The sequence below is a fragment of the Dromiciops gliroides genome, chromosome 1 (assembly GCF_019393635.1).
Source record: "Dromiciops gliroides isolate mDroGli1 chromosome 1, mDroGli1.pri, whole genome shotgun sequence".
Taxonomy (NCBI): domain Eukaryota; kingdom Metazoa; phylum Chordata; class Mammalia; order Microbiotheria; family Microbiotheriidae; genus Dromiciops; species Dromiciops gliroides.
The window spans coordinates 186,630,288-186,641,579 of NC_057861.1; the positions used below are offsets into that span (position 1 = coordinate 186,630,288).

Below are 11,292 nucleotides of genomic sequence, written 5' to 3' on the forward strand. Positions count from 1 at the left end.
TCTGATATTACTTAATGCTTGACATTGGAAAGTTAGTCAGAATAAAGACTTAACCTATTAATACAATTAAAAATTAGATATCTAAATGTAATAAATCACAATTTTTAGTTAATAAATTGATTATTATCTTAATTAAATCACTTACAACTATATTAAATCTCTTATAACTAAGGGATGGGGAAAATCTCACTCACATAGAGTCCAGGTAGAAGAGAGTTTTGGGGTGTTTTTGGTGTGAGTTCTTTCATATATTCCTGAATACCTTTGGCAATGTGGTGGATATATAAAGGCCTAGGACATTGCAAAACATTCTGGAAAAATTCTGCATATATTCAAAAGAATTAGCCCAATAATAATTAGAGGAAATAACAAGTATATGAAGTATATCAATTGTCCAGGAATTTTGAAATTTCTCTGAGTAACAAACTTATAGCTCTTGTTTAACTCTAGATCTTTTCCATCAGTATGTATATCTAGAATAGATAATTCAAGTGAACAAGTTGAGAAATTAGAAAGTTGTTTATTTTTTCTATGATATTTTCCCCAATTACATGTTTTCTTTTAAAGTTTTGAGTTCTAAATTATATAACTTCCTTCCTTCCCTTACCCCTCTCTGAGAATAAAAACAATCTGATATAGGTAATAGATGTGTAGTCATGCAAAACATTTCCATATTAGTCATTTTGTGCAGAAGACTTGAGCAAAAGAAAGGAAGGAAGGAAAAAAAGAAAGTTAAAAATATGCTTGAGTTTGTATTGAAACATCAGTTCTTTCTCTGTAGATGGATAGCATTTTTCATCCTGAGTTATTTGGGATTATTTTGGATCATTGTTCTGCTTGAGAATACAGGACATTCACAGTTCTTCATTATATGATATTGCTATTATTGTGTGCAATGTTCTCCTGGTTCTGTGCACTTCATTTTATATGAGTTCCTGTAAGTTTTCCCATATTTTTTTTGTTGTTTTCTGAAATCATCCTATTTTTCATTTCTTACTGCACAATATTATATTACAATCATGGATAATAACTTTTTCAGCCATTCCCCAATTGATGAGCATCCCTTCAATTTCCTATTCTTAGTTACCACAAAAAAAGCTGCTATAAATATTTTTGTATAAATATTTTTTCCCTTAAAAAAATCTCATTGGAATATAAATAAATCTAGCATGCTAATCCTGGATCAAAGGGTATGCACAGGTTGATAGCCCTTTTGGCATATGTCCAAATTGTTCTCCAGAACTCCATCAACTATGAATTTGTGTCCCAATTTTCCCACATCCTCTCCAAATTTTATTATTTTCCTTTTGTGTCATATTAGCTAATCTGATAGGTTTGAGGTGGTACCTCAGATTTCTTTTAATTTGCATTTCTCTCATAGATTATCCCATTTCCCCATATGACTAGATAGCTTTGGTTTCTTTGTCTGAAAACTGTTTCTTAATATCTCTTGACCATTTATCAATTGGTGAATGATGTATAGTTTTATAAATTTTACTCAGTTCTTTGTATATTTGAGCAATGATGGCCTTATAAGAGAAAATTGCTGTAAAATTGTTCCCCAGCTTTCTGCTTTCCTTCTATTCTTGGTTGTATTGGTTTTGTTTATGCAAAACCTTTTTTAATTTTATATAATGAAAATTATCCATTTCACATCTCATATTGCTCTCTATCTCTTGTTTAACCATAAATTCCTCCCTTATCCATAGATTTTACAGGTAAACTATTCCATGCTTTCCTTATCTCTTTATGGTGCCACTCTTTATTTGTAAATAATGTATCCATTTTGACCTTATCTTTTTTTTTTTTTTTTGGTGAGGCAATTGGGGTTAAGTGACTTGCCCAGGCTCACACAGCTAGTAAGTGTTAAGTGTCTGAGGCTGGATTTGAAATCAGGTCCTGAATCCAGGGTCAGTGCTCTACCCACTGTACCATCTAGCTGCCCCATTTTGACCTTATCTTGATGTATTATGTGAGATGTTCAGCTATAACTAGTTTATACCAGTCTGTTTTCCAGTTTTCCTAGCAGTTTGGTCAAATAATAAGTTTTTGTCCCCAAAGTTTGGATCTTTGGGTTTATCAAACACTAGACTACTTTGGTTATATACTCCAATGTATTATGATAAATTCCTATTGATAGAATCAGAAATTTAGATCTGGAAGAGACCATAGAGGATTGCTGTTGTTGTTTTTATTTAATTCAACTAAATAAAATTTTATTGATTGTGATATGTTTAAAAATTGTTTTTGTTCTGCTGATCATTTTTCTATAATCTTTGTTTTCCCTTTCATGTATTTCTCCTCTAATTTTCAATGTTGTTTTGTGTTTATTTTGGATTTGTTAATTTGTTGATTTTCTAATTTTTTCATTGTACATTCAGTTTATTTGCCCGGTTTTCTTATTTTTTTATTTTTTTTATTTATTTTTTTTTTTAGTGAGGCAATTGGGGTTAAGTGACTTGCCCAGGGTCACACAGCTAGTAAGTGTTAAGTGTCTGAAGTCGGATTTGAACTCAGAGACTCCTGACTCCAGGGCCAGTGCTCTATCCACTGCGCCACCTAGCTGCCCCGGTTTTCTTATTTTTTAAAAATATATTTTGCAGATATTTCAACCCTCATGTGCTCCCAGGATGCTAGATGTACCCCAGAAATTATGTATGTTGTCTCATTGTTGGTTTTTTCCCCTTTTATATAGTTATTAATTGTTTCTTTGATTTATCTGACCTACTAAATATTTAGGAAGTTTCCATGTATGATCCTTTCTTGTATCCTCAGTATTAATAGCCATTTCTGTTCCTGTATGGGGTGAAATTTCTCAATGTACTATTATGGACATGTGTTTCCACTTCTTATCTCTGGAAGGAAGGTATAAAACTTAATTAACTGGTAATGTTCTACTTGGGTACTAAAATATGGTTTTGAAAAAATGTGATTCCTTTATTTTCCATGTTTCAGAGGAAAATAAAAGGTCATATTATGAGGTTAAGAAAAAAGTTAAGCTTTTAGAATAAATGATAAATTTTACCTATCTTACAGTAAAGATATATCAAATATTTCAAGTAAATTTCATTCACTCTAGAGTGCTAAGCAGATGTTTCTGATGTATTATTTAGAATGGAAATGAAATAATTGACATATGAAACTGCCCATGTTTTTTCTTTCTTTAAAAAGAAAAACAACTAATTTTATTTTATGGGAAGAAATGACCCCAAAGTGATCTGTAAATACAGATTTTTGAAAAACCTACCTCTGTCTTTGTTCTGTGATTATACTGAGAGATATTTATGTGTTTGTAGAAACAATTGTGTTAATGGTCTGTGAGAAGGGGTTACCTTCAGTCACTCAATACTTTCCTTTGGGGAATGACTAAGAATATGCCATGGTGTTTGTGCCTAATTCTATACCTATTAATATTTACAGTGGCATGGTATGTGTATCAAAAAGGGAATAAGTGGATATGTCCTGAGAGGGATTCTTTGGAAAACAAAACAGGAGAAAGCCATAGAATATGCCAACTTTTAATTGTGCATGTCACCAAAGAAAATAGGGAAATAAATGACTTTGGTACACCTGGGGTGGATTAGAGATTTGGGGTTCATATTCTCTAGAAGCTAAGCAATACTGGAAATGTACACCAGTACACATGCAGAGCAGTGTATGGCTAGAAAATAAATGATCCTGTGTGATCAATTCAGTCCATTAAATGGGTATGATGTCTCCCACTCTGGTTGTGTTTGGATGGCTCACTACCAAGGAGCTTCACATCAAAATGCAATTCCCTCTTGCTGTTTGGCAGGGGACATTCATCTGTCATCATTTCGTGTCCTGAAAGGCCTGATAGATGCAGCAACAAAGGATGCCATGCACCACAACCCTGAACTTGACTTGTTTCAACAGATGGTGTTTTATGTTTTGCCAAAGAATGGCCTTTTTATTTCAACCATGAATACTTTCTTTCTTCTTTTATTTTTCTCAACATTTTCCAGGATTAGCCTAAACCATGATATATCACTCCTTCTGGACCCTCAGAGGTTGCAATGCCTTTGCAGATGGTATAGACTTCACTATGTAAATATGTATTTGCGAAGAAATGGAGACCACACTACTCACTTCATATGGCCCATACTTGATTGGTAGGGAGATTGTATGCAATGCTTTAAAGGTTGTAGATTTCCAAAGTTGGCTGCTTCATTAGAAGAAAAATACTGAGATAAAAAAGATCAGGTTAGAGCTAAGGTGGTCTGGCTATAAAAACAAATATGTAAGCAAAAATGACTGAAAAGAAATGGTTAGGGGGTGAGGCTTGTTCATTGCAGGTAGTTTTGGAGACTGAGGGCCAGGAGTTGTGAGAAAGCACAGAAAGGGGAAAAGTGAAAGATAATCTGATTGAACAAGCTTTACATGATCCTAATGCTGAGAAAATGTTGATTCCAGGGAATTGATGAAAGGGCATCACCGATTCAAATCAATTCATTGAACAAATGTTTATTAAATACCTACTTTGCAAAGGAATTAGGCTGGGTGCTAGGGAAAATAAAACAAAACCACAAATCTTTGACCTTAAGTAGAGTATTAGAATATGAAGATAAATTAAAAATTCCTGAGATAAATTCCAAAATACAGTTTCTTCATATATAAAATAGTGATAAAAATAGCATCTGTTGGGGGCAGCTAGGTGGCACAGTGGATAGAGCACCAGCCCTGGATTCAGGAGGACCTTAGTTCAAATACGACCTCAGGTGCAACTTGACCCTAGGCAAGTCATTTAACCCCCTCATTGCCTTAGAGAAAAAAACCAGCACCTGTCTGGACACTGTCTCAGAAAATATCTTTAAATCTATAAAATAAAATGTATAAGATTACAAAGAGGGGGCAGCTAGGTGGCACACTGGATAAAGCACCGGCCCTGGAGTCAGGACGACCTGAGTTCAAATCCAGATTCAGACAGTTGACACTAGCTGTGTGACCCTGGGCAAGAAACTTAACCCATATTGCTCCACAAAAAAGAAATAAATAAAGAAATATTACAAAGAAAACTAATTTTATTGAAATATATTTATCAAAACAAAGAAACCAAAAAATTACTGGATCACAGGGAAAAAAACCCCAACAACTTATGCTTTGAGGAATGTTTTGCTATATGTCTACACAGATATACATATACAAACATACCTAGAAAAATGCACATATCATACATGCATCACATATGTATCATACATATATGATATATACATATACATACATGTATAGAATAAAAACTTAAGAAAACAACTATGTTAGAAGTCCAAATTTTGCATATAACAGGTTATATTCAAGGTTAGCTGGTTAGTAAACTAGGTGCTGAGAAAAGTACAAATAGTGATTGATAGTAGTTAATCTAACTCCCTCCTCCCCAATATGATAATGATTCTGTAATTTTCTGCAAACCCTGGTCCTTTGACTATGTTTTCTTAGTGAATACTTATTATTCTAGAGGGTCTATGTTATTCTATGATTGTGTCATTTAATTGGATATATATATGCATATGTTTGTATGGTTGCATATGTTTGCAAAATTTTCTAATCATGATCCTTTAAAAAATTGGGTCATTCACATTTATTAACTGCCCACTTTAGGTAAAACACTATAATTTGTGAGATAGGAAAATTTGGAAGATGTGTGAGGAAAGTGAGATTCAGGGAAATTGTTACTTGGACCAAGTCTCATAATCTCATAGTCCTCAGTCGACTTATTTGGCAAATAAAGGATTGGACTTAAAAAATTCCTTCTAGTTTGACAATTCAATAATTATAAGTAGAAGTCATAATCTCTTCCCTTGAAATGTAACCTGAAAGACAAATAAAATAGTACCGAGGTGGTTGCTGAATTTCTGCATCTGATAGTTATAAATCAGTGAAACTGATTATACTTGGTTTTGCTAGGTTTTTTATTTGTTTGTTTCAACCTCAAATTGGGTTGAAAAACAATTGCTAGACAAGTTGTTTAAAAGCACCTTTCCTTCATGTTTTGGGGTAAGATAAAATAATATGGCATTTTCTTTGCAAAATTAAGAGTGAGTGGTTAATAGAATTCAGCATGAAAACAAAGAAATGCTCAATATAAATCAATGGATTTCTATTAGCCCTAATCACACCCTATAGATGTACATGAGGCCTAAGGTGAGTGAAATACAGCTTTTCATTGAATGAATTGGTTCATTAGCCATGATGGAATGAGTACCACCATAATGCTATTGATCAGTATCTATTGCAACAAATGGATTGGGCATTGTCACCCTTTATAGAAGGGCAAATGAGACTGAAAGAGAATAATATTCTAGAAGTTTTGTGTTGTTTTGGTCTAGTGTTGTATTTCTAATACTAAAAACATAGATACAGAGTTGAAAGGTATGTTAGAGGTAATATAATTCAATTTTACCAATGAAGTAACCATTTTACCAATGAGGTAACAAGCCCAAAGAGGTTGTGACTCACTCAAGCAAATATTCAATGGCACTCAGGATATAATTTCAGTTCTTATTCCAAATCCAGCAATATTTCTACTGAGCAAAGCCTCCAAAGATTTGAGCATCTTGTTCAGAGGAAAGGAGATAGATTCATTTTATTTCATTCATTCATTCATCATTCATCATTCATTCATTTATTTGTTTTATTGTTTATTTGTTAAATTTATTTGCAGGGCAATGAGGGTTAAGTGACTTACCCAGGGTCACACAGCTAGTAAGTGTCAAGGTGTCTGAGGCTGGATTTGAACTCAGGTCCTCTTGAATCTAGGGCCAGTGCTTTCTCCACTGCACCACCTAGCTGCTCCCCACCCATAGATTTATTTTAGATAGATTCATTCACTTCTTTGGAATCTGCCTCATGTTGATTGTTCATTTATCTTTCACACCTGGACATATTTTAACTGCAATCTTAAAGGACATACCTTAAAGAGAACAAATGATAAAAAAACCAGTTTCTTAGATAGGGAAAAATGTTTTCAACTTGATATAAATATGCCAATATTCCCTTCCTAACTCCTAAATTCCCACGCTTTTGTTGAAATGGAAGCTGTAGATTTAGTTACAGAAGTGATCAAGGGGACTCATGGGATGCAAAATTTAGGGGCAATTTATACCAATTCATAGATTGTAACAGGGGGAAAAAAACAATTCAAATGATTTCTTATAATAAAAAAACCAAGCTATATTACATGACTATATTAAAAGATGCAGAAAAATAAATTTGACAAAATATAATTAATTTATGCCCAACTGTCCTAAAATGCTTATGCTAAAAAGTCCTTTAAGAGAAATTGAGGGTCAGCTAGGTGGCAGAGTGGATAAAGCACCGGTCCTGGATTCAGGAGGACCTGAGTTCAAATTTGGCCTCAGACACTTGACATTTACTAGTGTCATGTATGACCCTGGGCAAATTGCTTAACCCTCATTGCCCTGCCAAAAACAAAAACAAGGTGTATCAAATTTACCTTTATAATATCTTTCAGAATTGCCTCATTTCTCCTCTAATTCTTCCATCACACTCATACATGCTATCATGCTAAAACCTACTTGTTGATCTCTTGTCACAAGTCTCTTAGTTAATCTTCCATTCAATGAACAAATTTATTTTCCTAAAGCAAAGGTCATGTCCTTAATCAATAAACTACAATGGTATCCTATTACCTTCAAGATCAATAAAAAAATCCTATGGTTGGCCTTCAAAGCCCCTCCCTTTCCCCTTTCCAGTCTTCTTATACCTTACACTCTCCCCCTCTCCCATACACCCCTTGCAATGTACTTTTTAGTCCAGTGACGCTGGCCTCCGTGCTGTTCTTTGAACAAGACACTCTATCTTCTGACCCTGGGCCTTTCCCCTGGCTCTCTCTCACATGTATAGAATGCTCTCCCTCCTCAATTGGTAGTAAACCCAGTGAGCAGGTTTGCATATGATTTCCTCTAGCTCTATTTAGTATAGTAGCATATCAATAGGATAAGAAGAAGCTTATCGCAGTCACAATTTGGACTGGGGGTTGGCAAGGCATGAGCTTCAATAGAACAAGGGATAAAGGGATTTGATAATAGTGGAGAGTATAGGGGCAGCTGGGTGGTACAGTGGATAGAGCACTGGCCCTGGAGTCAGGAGTACCTGAGTTCAAATCTGACCTCAGACACTTAACACTTACTAGCTGTGTGACCCTGGGCAAGTCACTTAACCCCAATTGTCTCACTAAAAAAAAAAAAATAGTAGAGAGTATAGAACTAAACTCATTAACTAAATACTTGGGATTTGGAAGGTAGAAACATAAAGCAAAAGCATGAGTTATGACCTGAGGAAAAAGCAGAAGGTAATGAGATTGGACTTCATAGTGATAATACAGTATAAATTTAAGAGAAATGTCATACTGCAAGATGGAGTGATAGGAAGTTATGATTAAATAAAGGAATTTCATCATGTTGATCAGAGAATTGGAACACTTATGGGTGATGTTATGATTAGATATGGAGCTGAAGTAGAGTGGAAGCAGGAGTGTGCTAGAGTCAGTTTGTATAAACTAATGAAAGCCAATAGGTAAAATTTCAAGCTGATTATTTTACACCTAAAAAATCAGCAAATGATGCAAATCATCTCTTAATTATTTTTGCTTTGTTGATTGTCCACACTTAAGAAAGGGATGGATAAAATGTGAATAATGCAGATAAACTCAAACATATGTCCTGCATAGTTTTTTCCATGGAGAGTTTATTGTTAAACCTTTACCAGCACAGCAGCATGTAAAAGTCAATCAATGGAAATAAGTAGATTAAATAACTAAAGAGGCTATATTGCTTGAGGTCTTTCTATAAAGATTTGAAAGGAGAAATTATGAGGTCTTAATAATAATATAATGTGAAGGGAATATAACCAGTCCCCTCATTTTAAAATGGAGGAAAATGAACATAATATCTTTAACAGATAAAACTAGGTGAAGACATTTTAATCTTTCATGGGATAAGGATAACACGCTATATAAACCAGACAATTTCCATCACATGAAATTCAAAAGCTTTTGCATCAACAAATAGTGCATATAGAATAAGAAGGGAAGTGACAGAAAATATATCTGATAAAATATAATATATAGTATGTATAGGGAATTAACATAAATATATAGAACCAAGAGTCATTTTCTATTTTATACTTCTTCCAAAAATTAAGTGGTTAAAGTATATGAATAAACAATTCTGGAAAGAGAAATTGCAACTGGTTAATTAAATAAAAGACTTTAGTGGGTCAATAATAATGGAAATATGCAAATTAAATATACCATCCCAGAAATTTGCCAAGATGACAACAGATGAAAATTTCAGTCTTTGAAAGTTCATGGGAAGACAGGCATAGTTGGTGGAGTTGTCAATTGGCCATTATGGAAGACCACTTGGAATTTTGCTGAGAAAGTGACTAAAATGTTCATCCCCAGAGATAACAATACAAGGAACATAGCCAAGAAGTTCAAGAAAGGAAGAAATGCCCCATAAGTGCAAATTTCTGTGGTTACAATGAAAAGTAAATAAGATAGGTGCCCATTTACAGTGAAATAGTTCAACAAAATTTGGCATGTGAATGATAATAGAATGTTACTATACTGAACTACAACTAATAGAGAAGTATTGGGGTGGCTTTTATGAAGTGATGGGGAGTAAACTGAACTAGGAAATCGATGTTTAATACTTTCTTGGTATGGGAGGTACAATGATTGTAAAGGCCATTTCCCAGGGCAAGGATTTTCTATTGCACTCAATATATTGACCCCTGAAATTTCCCCCTAATAGGGAAAAAAAAGATTCATGATTTCTGGTACTCAAAATAAGGTTTATTCTTTCTTCTGAATAAAGAAGAAAGAAAAGGGGAAAAAAAGGAAAAGAAGAGAAAACAATATTTGGAATGTCTACAGTAATGCAAATAAAAAGAACAATAAAACATAGCTAAATACTGCATAATTAAAATGATCAAGCTTGGTTCTATTGAAGAATGAATGTACCTATCTATTTTCATTGGAGAATTGGGGAACTATGGGTGTGATATGTTGTATAATGCTTTCAGACATGACTAACATGCTAGATAATTGTTCTGATATGATTTCTCTTTTAAAATTTTTAAGACAAGAAGCCTGGATGGTCAGGAAAAATGGGGGAAAGTGAAAATCTGGAAATGCATATGTTGCTAAAAACAATACATCAATAAAACTACAAAGAAAAACATACTAAGCTATAATTTTAATTCATTTAGATAACATGCTTAGTTTATTTTGCATTGGCATTATCCTCCTTCCCAACCTATTATTTTCAAATGATGCTGCCACCATGATGCCCTATGGGTTTTCCTGTTGTCCTTTTTATTGAAACATGGCCTGCTTTCCTAAATCAAAGATTTGACTGGATCACACTAGAGAATAGGTAATGCAACCCTGCCAGGTGTTGATGACCCATGACAAGCAATCTAAATGCGATTCCAACACTCCTCCTCAGCTTTGTACAGAAACATAATTAATTAACATAGAAATTACCCTCCCTGAGCTTTGAGTGAACCAGAAAACCAAATCAGAGAATAAGGTATTGACATAAGAGAAAGCCAGCTCAATGAATGGCATAATATTTGTTCCCTTGTATGGTCCAGGGAAATAGTCTGAAGGAAATGTGCGTGCTGTATACACATGTCAACAATGACATGTTTATTCTTTTATTCTGTTTTCTGCATTCTTTCTCACCTTCTCCTTTGCTCTGACGTCATACTAATCTGTTCCTTGAGCTGATGTCCTACTTGTACATAAATTGTGAATTTCCAGTAAAGCATATATCCTTCATGTGGTTGGCAGCCAGGTAAATGCAAAATTCAATCATAACAACCATTTATTACATCAGTGCTCCACCCCCTCCACCTGTGGAATTGATTATGTCTGAGAGGGAGAGTTATAAATAGAGGCAAATTTTCATTTTTCATGGACTTTATTTACCTGTAATGTTTCCATTACTGTGCCTGAATATACAGTACTTAGGTTTTTTGCAAAATAAAATTGATCATATTTTTGTTTGTATTTTTAGAGCAAAGTATTTTGAAGTGATACTTAAATTTACCATCTTTATGTGCTCCCTCTAGAATGTAACATATTTTGTTTTTTTAATTCTTTTCCACCCCTGTGTCATAGACAATTCTTTGAATTTCTTTCTGTCCTACTATAACAATGCTCCTAAGAAAATTTTTTTAAAATGACCAAACATATGGACATTTAATAGGAGTGGCCATCTTGGTTGATACAAAACTAATTTTCAG

General features: G+C 33.9%; 1 non-coding gene across 1 annotated transcript; it reads left to right on the forward strand.

The window, feature by feature from the left end:
* The first annotated feature begins 9,689 nt into the window (after positions 1 to 9,689).
* On the forward strand, positions 9,690 to 9,851 carry LOC122737689. The gene has a single exon (XR_006354495.1). It is a non-coding gene; the product is annotated as a U1 spliceosomal RNA (small nuclear RNA).
* Positions 9,852 to 11,292: the final 1,441 nt, after the last annotated feature.